The sequence below is a fragment of the Scardinius erythrophthalmus genome (genome assembly GCF_964197995.2).
Source record: "Scardinius erythrophthalmus genome assembly, chromosome: 2".
Taxonomy (NCBI): domain Eukaryota; kingdom Metazoa; phylum Chordata; class Actinopteri; order Cypriniformes; family Leuciscidae; genus Scardinius; species Scardinius erythrophthalmus.
In genome coordinates this window covers 64,994,238-65,005,844 of record NC_138222.1, presented here as the reverse complement: position 1 = coordinate 65,005,844, position 11,607 = coordinate 64,994,238, and positions in this window count along the sequence as shown.

The window sequence follows — 11,607 nt, the reverse complement described above, 5'->3', positions numbered from 1 at the left end:
TAGTGGCCTGAACAGCCAACTATGTACAACATTTTTCAATTCTAACTAAATGAATCTATGAATGAATCTAGCACTGAAATTTAAACATATTATAATGTAATTTTACTCTCGACAAACATAGAGCAAATTAAAACAATTACTTAAATGAATTACCTAAAATTATACTGTTAATGTCTTCGACATAATAATCAATGCACACTATGCTGCAGTGTCATTTTATCTTCAGTTGATTTCATTTAAGTCTGTGGCTGGAAGTATAAACTTTGTGTACGCACAAAATGGGCATAGACATATGTGGAATTTTCCACACACACATATCAGGATTTAAAAAAAAAAAACTAGGCGTAAACATGTGCGCACCGTACGGACACTCAACTCTAGACTGGACGTAAACACTCTTTTATGATGGAGATGAAACGATGAAACAGAACGATTGAAACTGTGTTTTACAACATAAACACATTTAGATTAAATATACCACTCTCATTACATGAAATAATTATCCAGAATGAAGTTACAACATTTTTCAAATTCATTTAAATAGAAATATTTGTAGTGATGCGCTGCTTTTGAACACTTTCCTGTGGCATGTTGTGTTTTAATGTTATAACTAGCAAGTATTGCTTGGAATGGCATGTCCTGTTGGTGAAAATGGGTTTATCTTGTGTTATTTATGGCAAGTGTTCTGGCAAACTACAATTTAATTGATTTCACATTGTACTTCACTTTGTACTTCACTTACCAACAAAATATGATGTTAAGTGTAGTGGGATTTATTGAGTTGTTAGTTCTATAGTGCAACACAAGTAACATAACTAAAATAAAGGTTTAAAATAAATATTCTTAAACTGAAATCACGAAAGTGTGAACTCGGCTAATGGCGTCTACGCTAATATTAGTCTCTCTGTGTATCCCAAGGTTTACCGCAGTCCGCCGGATCCAGATCTGATGAAAGACCTGCATGCACACACACTCTAGCTAGGATGCAATTCATGAAAATTGGGCACTTCTGGAAAAGTTTTAGATTTTTGGCAGGCTGTTAGGTATGGGCCTAAGGTTTTTAAAAATCCATGGATACATGGGGTGGCCCCCCTAGTGGCAGTTATCCATAAAATCCAAATTGGCCCCTGCCGAAAAGAGAAAAGCTTATATCTCAGCTTCCTTTAGTCTTAAATTGTTGTATAATGTAATTTTTTTCTGATTTGTTTGATACAAGGAATCCAATTCTGATAGATTCGTCTTATTTTAAGTCCATTTCCATGTCAAATCTATTATCATAGTCATACAGCTCAAATAAACTGTCAATATCTCTGAAAAAGTCACATTGAAATATTACTCAGGGCCCTAGACCCATATTTTTACCTCCAAGGTATGCTTTTCTTTGTTGATTGGACAGGTCACTATCACTATAGTGTCAAAAATCACATGTTGTGACCAAAAGGACCATTGTTGAGGCTTTAAATTAACACAACTTCAGAACTATGCCACAGAGAAAAGTTATATTAGGGTTTACACCATGTTAAGGATAAATATAACATTTTAGTCAATTACCACAAAAGAAAAAAACAATGCATAATTAAACATCATGTATTTATTAAAATAAAAAAAATTCACTCTTCATCATTATTAGTACAGCCTCCCTCACACTTGCACAATGTGGTGCAGCGAAGTCCAGCTCGTTGGCACTTACAGTTGCCCTTACAGGCAACCACACAGCCACAGTTGAGGAGGAGTGAGCATCCCTTGCTGACATCTTCCAGATCTGTCCAATATGGCACCCAGACTTTGGTTCTGTCATTCCATTCCCAACCCCACTCACTGGGGTCTGGAATCTCTGGAGTTTTGGAGAGGGACTGCTTCCAGACAAAAGCTGCAGTGTGCAGGTCACGCTTCCCATGCTGGAATAAGGCATGCTGGGTCGGGGGGGATTGAATCCAGGGACTTGAGGCCATGAGTGAAAAGAAGCTTCCGGGCTTCATTGACTGACTTGACACCGCAGTTCTTACTATACATGAGTACAGTCCAGCGTTCGAGAACTCGCATGTGCGCTGATTCCAGTGTGAGGCTGGTTGGGTCTTGGGTGATCACAATGAGGGTGTCGGGGACTTCTGGATAAGTTGCCCACGCATTCCATGCTGTTTTTTTGCCAATTCCATACATTGCTGATACAACGTCACATCCTGTGAACGCGTGGAAGAGGGGCAGTGCTTGGCATTTTTGAGATCCCAACATTTCTGAGATGTGGTGGATTGGAATATCTTTATATGCCTTCCCTGATCCAAATCCAATCCACAGCTCTGAGAGGCCTAACTCCTGGAACAGATTGATGGCCAGCACAACCACATCACTATCTACTGTCCGTAGGTAAGCCTTGGTGTGACTCTGTTCGGCAGCATGACGTAAATGTAGCATCATTCGTGTGTCTGCTTCCTCTTGCTGACATGGTGACAATGCTTCTAGATCAGTAGGTTTGTTGCTCAGGACCAAGTTAGCCTTTGTTGTGAGGAGGAGGTACTTTGAGCCAGTTGTGGTCTTCAGAAGTTCATCACTGATGTACTGAAACAGCTCATCTTTATGTTGACTGTTCTTGAGGAACTTCTGCCATTGAGCTCCCTTTGGCAGAGGTATCTTAGGGAAGACTCGTGTTCTGTACCCTGCTGTCCAACCACGCATATCACAAGTCTGGGATTTGAGACTTGCCTCTATATACTTGTCCCAGACTGCATCTACTCTGGTCATCTTGTCAGTCATACATCGCTGAATATGCTGGGGAAATCAAGCTTTCATCAATTTCAGATGGAACAGTCAGACCAGCTTTCACTGAGAACACTCGAGCAGGAGTGCCTGACGAAGAATGGCTAGACCATCTCCAAACGGTCCTGATAGAAATCAGTACATCAGGTATATCAGTACATCAGTGACGAGCTTCTGAAGACCACAACTGGCTCAAAATACCTCCTGCTCACAACAAAGGCTAACTTGGTCCTGAGCAACAAACCTACTGATCTAGAAGCATTGTCACCATGTCAGCAAGAGGAAGCAGACACACGAATGATGCTACATTTACGTCATGCTGCCGAACAGAGTCACACCAAGGCTTACCTACGGACAGTAGATAGTGATGTGGTTGTGCTGGCCATCAATCTGTTCCAGGAGTTAGGCCTCTCAGAGCTGTGGATTGGATTTGGATCAGGGAAGGCATATAAAGATATTCCAATCCACCACATCTCAGAAATGTTGGGATCTCAAAAATGCCAAGCACTGCCCCTCTTCCACGCGTTCACAGGATGTGACGTTGTATCAGCAATGTATGGAATTGGCAAAAAAACAGCATGGAATGCGTGGGCAACTTATCCAGAAGTCCCCGACACCCTCATTGTGATCACCCAAGACCCAACCAGCCTCACACTGGAATCAGCGCACATGCGAGTTCTCGAACGCTGGACTGTACTCATGTATAGTAAGAACTGCGGTGTCAAGTCAGTCAATGAAGCCCGGAAGCTTCTTTTCACTCATGGCCTCAAGTCCCTGGATTCAATCCCCCCCGACCCAGCATGCCTTATTCCAGCATGGGAAGCGTGCCCTGCACACTGCAGCTTTTGTCTGGAAGCAGTCCCTCTCCAAAACTCCAGAGATTCCAGACCCCAGTGAGTGGGGTTGGGAATGGAATGACAGAACCAAAGTCTGGGTGCCATATTGGACAGATCTGGAAGATGTCAGCAAGGGATGCTCACTCCTCCTCAACTGTGGCTGTGTGGTTGCCTGTAAGGGCAACTGTAAGTGCCAACGAGCTGGACTTCGCTGCACCACATTGTGCAAGTGTGAGGGAGGCTGTACTAATAATGATGAAGAGTGAATTTTTTTTATTTTAATAAATACATGATGTTTAAGTATGTATTGATTTTTCTTTTGTGGTATTTGACTAAAATGTAATATTGATCCTTAACATGGTGTAAAGCCTAATATAACTTTTCTCTGTGGCATAGTTCTGAAGTTGTGTTAATTTAAAGCCTCAACAATGGTCCTTTTGGTCACAACATGTGATTTTTGACACTATAGTGATAGTGACCTGTCCAATCAACAAAGAAAAGCATACCTTGGAGGTAAAAAATATGGGTCTAGGGCCCTGAATAATATTTCAATGTGACTTTTTCAGAGATATTGACAGTTTATTTGAGCTAAATATGACTGATGATAGATTTGACATGGAAATGGACTTAAAATAAGAAGAATATATCAAAATTGGATTCCTTGTATCAAACAAAGCAGAAAATATAACCTTTTCTCTTTTCGGCGGGGGCCAATTTGGATTTTATGGATAACTGCCACTAGGGGGGCCACCCCAACTTGTATCCATGGATTTTTAAAAACCTTAGGCCCATACCTAACAGCCTGCCAAAAATCAAAAACTTTTCCAGAAGTGCCCAATCTTCATGATTTTTCACGTATTCCTTCCCAGCTACTCCAGATCTGATGAAGGACCTGCACCACAGACAGACACACAGACACACACACACACACTCCAGATCTGATGAAGGACCTGCATGAACACACACACCAGATCTGATGAAGGACCTGCATGAACACACACACCAGATCTGATGAAGGACCTGCATGAACACACACACCAGATCTGATGAAGGACCTGCATGCACACACACTCCAGATCTGATGAAGGACCTGCGAGACACAAACAAACAATCTTAATTAATTAAACAAACAAACAAACAAACAAACAAACAAACAAACAATCTGATGAAGAACCTGCGCCTGGATGCGATGACAACACAGTCCTGAAGTGTCACTAGTCTCTTCCCTGTGAAGGCCTCCTTCCCCTCCCTTTACATTTCTACAGATAAAGCATTGTCGGGATAATTCCGGTTCGTGTGGCTACTCAGAGGCGATACAAATTCTGTATTATAAACGCCTGCACACATACAGTATATTCAAACGCACATACCTATATAGACCAAACAAGTAATACGCATGCCATCAGCGTTCTCACAGATTCACATTTTTTAAGTTTGCGCAGAGATAACAGATAATCGGTTGCACCTTCAAACCTATTTTAGGATTTGCGCGTTAAGGGTTTTTCTGTTAGAACGGTGTCGTGTTAGCGGCCTCTAAGTTAATAACTAATGATCTTTGCAACGGAAGTGAATCAATCAAAACTAACTTTAGCTGGACAATAACTTTATTCTAGAGCTTCTGTAAAGCCAAAACAATCTCTGTTACTTTAATTTCCTGTTATCACTGTAAAGATGCTTTGAAACAATTCATACTGTTAAAGGCGCTATATAAATGAAGATAACTTGACTGCATTTGCGTCAGGGTTTTTCATGACTACTGTTTAATGTAGACAGCCTAATGTTTAAATAAAGTTAAATTATTAGACAATAATTTTCAACAGCATGCAGTAGCAATTATCCCATCATGTTTAATTTAAAGTGTGGTGTCCAGTTATCATCTTTAGATGTTTTTTTTTTTCTTTTAAACACTTGACACATACAGTATAAAGATCAATAGATTTTTCATTCTTCATGTTGGACATCCTCATTTGTCATTAACTCATGATTTAAAACTACATATCCATGTCATTTAACCCATATAATCAACATTTTATAACTCAGAAAATGAATACAGTACATGGCCTTTCTCAAATCACACCAGTGCTGGTCTTATTAACATCTGTTTAAGTGAACAACATCCAGCTCCTCAAAACTGCAGGAAATTTAAACCCAAGCTGTAATTTATTTATCTATTTATTTATGTATTTATTTATTTATTTGCTCATATAATATTATGTATTTCCCATGTTGCAAATGTATTCAAAAGTCAGTAGTGTGATTAACACATTTCGTGACTGATCTGTAAGAGTGACCTTTTCTACAGTAACGTTTACCTCAGATTTTAACATATCCACATCTATCAGTCAAGTCAAGTCAAGTCAAGTTTATTTATATAGCGCTTTTCACAACATAGGTTGTATCAAAGCAGCTTCACAGTAATGAATTAAAACAATACATCAATGTTTGTTTCTAGTGGAACGTCCACGTTTGGTAATGCTGATCAATAGTATCGTTGATTGATTAATTAAATTAAATATCCCCAAATATCCCCAACTGAGCAAGCCAAAGGCAACAGTGGCAAGGAACCGAAAAACTCCATCAGGTGACCTAATGGAGAAAAAAAAAAAACCTTGGGAGAACCCAGGCTCAGTCGGGGGCCAGTTCTCCTCTGGCGTTTATGAACTAGAGACCGGATTTAACTGTAAGATTAAAAGTATTATATGAATGCCTGGCTGAAGAGATGCGTCTTTAATCTAGTTTTAAACTGGGAGAGCGAGTCTGAGCAACGAACAGTATCCGGAAGACTATTCCAGAGTTTTGGAGCTAAATGTGAAAATGCTTTCCCTCCTTTGGTTGATCTGGATATCCTAGGTATGACCAAAAGCCTCGAATTTAGTGACCTTAAAGAGCGCGATGGATTATACGGCGATAGAAGATCCGTTAAATAGACTGGAGCTAAGCCGTTTAGGGCTTTATAAGTCAGTAGCAGTACCTTGTAATTAATACGGAACTTTATAGGTAACCAATGCAGTGATGATAAAATCGGTGTTATATGGTCATATTTTCTTGATCTAGTAAGAACTCTAGCGGCGGCATTTTGGACTAACTGTAGCTTGTTTATTGAGGATGCAGGACAACCAGCTAATAAAGCATTACAGTAATCTAGTCTCGAGGTCATGAACGCATGAACTAACTTTTCTGCATCAGAAACAGAGAGCATATTATCAGTCAATCCTCCAGAACAGCCATGAATGTTCTCATTATCAGTGAACCTTTATAAATATGTTGCTAGTCCAGATGAGCTGAAAGACTAAATGCATTTTGTTCAGACAAAACAATCTTTGCCTTGCAATCTTTGCACGTTTTGACAGAATACAGTATAGATTTTATCGATCTTTTAAATATTGTTTATAACACATCTCAGTCATAAGATCTGAAGTCAGAAAAAGTATTGGCCCTTGCACTCCAATACCTTTCTCTCTGAGTATTTCTTGTTGATTGCTGCTCGCTCACTCATCAGGACAGACGTGAAGTCTCGTATGACAGATTAGTTCTCTATGGTGGTGTCCATCCAGGGCTGGACTGGGACAAAAAATCGGCCCGGGCATTTTGGCCCAGACCGGCCCACTATATGATCATAAACACCACCCATCTTCGCACGCCCTTAATTATATGCATACCAACTCCTATTCATTAAAACCACTAATGCCATGTAATGAGTGAGTATAGGAACGAGTGAGAGTTAACACATGAAATAAGTCAAAATTTGACATCTCTTCTTACAGTTGAACTATACTCCACAGTGATGAATCCTGAAACAAGCTATAAGCGGCTCTGGCATAGCAATACCAGTGTTTCTTACAGGATTTTTGTTAAAACTATTGTTGTAAAGTTTTTCTTTCTTCAAAGCAGAGACCAGGAGACTTGAGATGGATCTTATAAGCAGAAGAGATTTATTCTTCCCAGTAGTCTGTAGTTCATCATCATCATCAAGACTAACTCAAGAGAGTTGCCTTGCAAATTTATAGACATTTAGGGGGAGGGATTTACATTGAGGTTGAACAAAGCATGCAAATTAGGTATACAAGTTAAGGAACCCACCCCAGACCCCAGCGTGTTTACCAGTATCAATTTACCCATTCAAATGCTGATACTGGCCAGGAAACTCTGGTTCCACGGGCCATCCCAGAGCCATTAAAGACAAAGGTTAGCGTCTCCGTGATCTGACTCATTTAACTTACAAAGGAAAAACAGGTCAGGCAGGAATATCTTGCTGTAAACTCAATAATCACTTTCTCAGTTTATATACTATCTAAATTAAAACCTCAAATGCTAAAATGAGTATTCTTCACCGTGATGTTATGTAAGGAAGCATATCTGAAATAGATTCTTAAATTTGTAACCCTTCACTATGGTGGTGTGACCTCTGTCCTCCAAGGGGGGTTTGAGGGCATTTTAATGTTAAATTCATCAATCTGGTGCACTTTGAGAGTTCAAAATTAAAAGCTCCAACCCATATTCAGTGTGCAAATTAAACAAAGAATAATTCAAACCTCTTTTAGTTAGTGTCTATTTACATTACACCTACTACATAATAATATTAATCCAATGACAGTAATAGCCATTTTTGTAAAACAAATGCACTAAAAAATAAAGGAAACTTTCATAATTAGTGTTGTACCAATTTCTATACTTGAAAGAGATAAGCACATGTGGAAATAATCTGTAACTGGGTTATGGATTCCTACACTCATGACATAGCCTAAGTGTTTTGAAAGTAGTTCTTACCGCAGGCTCTACACTCTCTCATCTCTCTCCTGATCCTCCTCACTATCCTCATCATCACAGGAGCTGATGAAGGTCAGAAAACATATATTTTGACACAGTTTACAGCGTCAGCTTTAAGGGCCTGGTTCTATTTTTTTCATGCTATTTCTCTGCACATTCCTTGCGTTTCTTCTCCATCTCGCTGACTATTTTGACAGATACACACTGACACTGCTGCACGCTCGCTCACTCGTTTAAAGCTGTGATTGGGCCATCCCAGTGTCAATCAAGAAAAGAGCCAATGGGCCGATGATCTACGTGTTTCATTGGCTGGTCTCTCAGAAAAAAAAAAAAAAAACTAACACTGACTTTTTTTGACCAATGCATTAGCCTACACCGGCAAAAACCCAGCACCGCCAATTAAGCAAAACAAAACGACTGGGCCGCCAATGTACAAATTTTATGGGCCGTTAAAAAATAAATAATAATAATAAAAAGTATGTATGAGTATGAGATGTATCGGCCCAAAAAGAACGTCGGCCCACCGGGACAATGCCCGGTATGTCCAATAGCCAGTCCAGCCATGTGTTCATCTCATCACTGTCCTCCAGTGTTTTTAGGCTAATTATCTCTTGATAAACATATATTACTTTTTTTTTTTTTTTTTTAAAGTACACTAATTCAAGAAAAGTTTAACATAATGTTGTTTAACCCTCTGGGGTCTGAGCGGTTTTCTGGGCCCTTGAGATGTTCTGACATGCCCTGACATTTATGCTTTTTTCAGTTGCTTATAAACATATTAATGGCAAAGGTGTAAATTCACTCTATAAAGCACAAACAGGGCTACCATAATATGTGAGCCACGTGTATGTACATGTTTTCATTTTTGAGAGAATAATGTTTATGCGTGGATATTAAAAAAACTAAAAACTAAAATTTCTGAAATAAGGCCACAAAACACATAGTAAATATGTGTCAATAAGACTTTTGACTAATAGATGTCATCGCCTATAGTATTTTCTTCAAAATTATGTGAAAATAGTCTTGCTTTATCGTTCAAATAAAACCATGCATTGATTTAAATTGATGTAAAACAGGTTTTGCTTGGAAAGCCATTATGCGAGGGGGCGTGAACGAGGAGTGGTTTACACCTGAAATTACAATGTCCCATCCCACTCTGCATAATGACTCTGTATAATAATGAGCCATTCACACAGGTGTGACAACTGACTGAGCCACAATGCAAGGACAAAAGATATATTTAGAAGAAGACTTATATTGACCATTTAAGATTTTGCTTACATCTATCTTGTAAATATGTTTTGCTATTTTATTAAAAAGGTTACAATTACAACAATAATTACAATTTCAACAATATTTCAAGTGTACTCTTTCTTTGTAAAAAAAAAATGATTATAGGCCTACATTTTATCTGTATTCATTAGTTTGAATATAATCAACATTGGAACAGCTAACATCTTAGTTGATGACTTTATTTTTGACAAAAATAGTATACAGTACACTAAAAACTATACCCAAATCTAGTCAACAAGATGTTGTCTTTCATATTTCGCCTGACTGTAACGTTGTTTTCATGAAATATTAGGGCATATTGTTCATTTGCAGTTTAATACGTTGCTTATACAAATAGCCTACATTTTATTTCAACATATTTCAGTCGATTTTTACTCATCTCAGTATAGCAATACAGTTTGCTAAAACATCATCATTTATTCACACACACAGAAATTTAAACTGTCTTTGCCAGTTGTGGTAAACAGCGCGCATCTCTGCCGTTCATTCATTCATAAACAGAAACCCACGTGAAGAACGTGAGAAGGAAAAAACACTTACTAGTATTCCTCAGCTCGCTCCTCGATATACCCGCACTTCTGAGAGACTTTTTCCATTATTATTATTATTATTCCTCACAGCGCTGCAAGACGGTGTTAAAGTAATGATCTGAAATAAACTTGTGTTTTCTCGAGCTGATAAGGGGGCGTTCACAGGATTGCGCAGATTGCCTCAGTAATTTGCGTTTGAATAGCGCGCGCTCTCCGTGGGAGGAGTCACATTACATCTGAATCAGCTGTAATGAGCTCGACTGGAATCGCTCTCTTTTAATACAGATTTCACAAGATGAGAATATTTGTTTTTTATATAAATCACTTAATTTAAAAGAAGAGAATTCAAGCTTCATGCCTGTCTGTCTGAATGTCTGTTTGACTGAGTATTCGCTGAGTTATTGTTCATTTTCGGACGCGTTTCAGAATGGACTACACTGACAGAGAGAAGGCAGAACTCGCATCACGTTTATTTTTCTTTATTTGGCAAAAAGCACAACACTTTGTTTTTATTGTGAGTATACACAAAAATAATACACATTTAACAGAATCGATTGATGTATGAAACTTGTTTTGTAAAATCAAAGTCAAAAGAGTATTTCGGGTCTCAATTCAACTCATAAGGAAAAAAGCGAGCAGATCACGCCGGCGTGATCTCTGACCTCTAAGGGTTAACATAAATTTCAGATATTATTTAATGTAGCAACAGTTTCTTCTTCTTCTTCTTCTTCTTCTTCTTCTTCTTCTAGTGTAGACGCTACTGGGCGTATTACTGCCCTCCACAGGTCAACTTAAACTAAATTATTAAATACAGTCCTGTCTCATGCAAGAACTGGATGACTGCTTCAGAGATCTGTTTATGCTTGTCACTGTGTCCAAATAAAGAAGTAACAGAAAAGTGTTCTCCTTTCTACATTATACTTCCTGCATTCTAAAAAAACATGTCCTATTGTTTCCATATTCCCACATTCACATAGACCAGAAATGTGCTTTCCTATAGTATGCAAAAAATAATTTAACCCACAATGCCCCAACCTCAATCTGCCCCTACGGGACGGAAAGGTACAAAAACATTTTTTACTAACTTTTGGTTGAATAGAAAAATAGTGTCTACCCTTGATTTCCTTTTCCCATCCATTCTGCCATTCTTTAATTAAGCATTCTTCAACCCTTTCCCTCAGTTCCACCCTCCCCAAAGGTATATAAATATCTATTTCTCGCACTCTTTTGCTATGTAGTCTGCTTGCTCATTCCCTAACACCCCAGCATGCCAAGGCACCCAACAGAAAGTGATATTGCAAGCAAACCCAACTCTAAAGAAAACAATTAATATGTAATTTACAATATCAGGGCGAGCTTCAGATTTTCCTGCTCTTAAAGTTTCCAGGGCTGCTGCAGAGTCAGAACAGATAAGAGCTTCTCTGGGG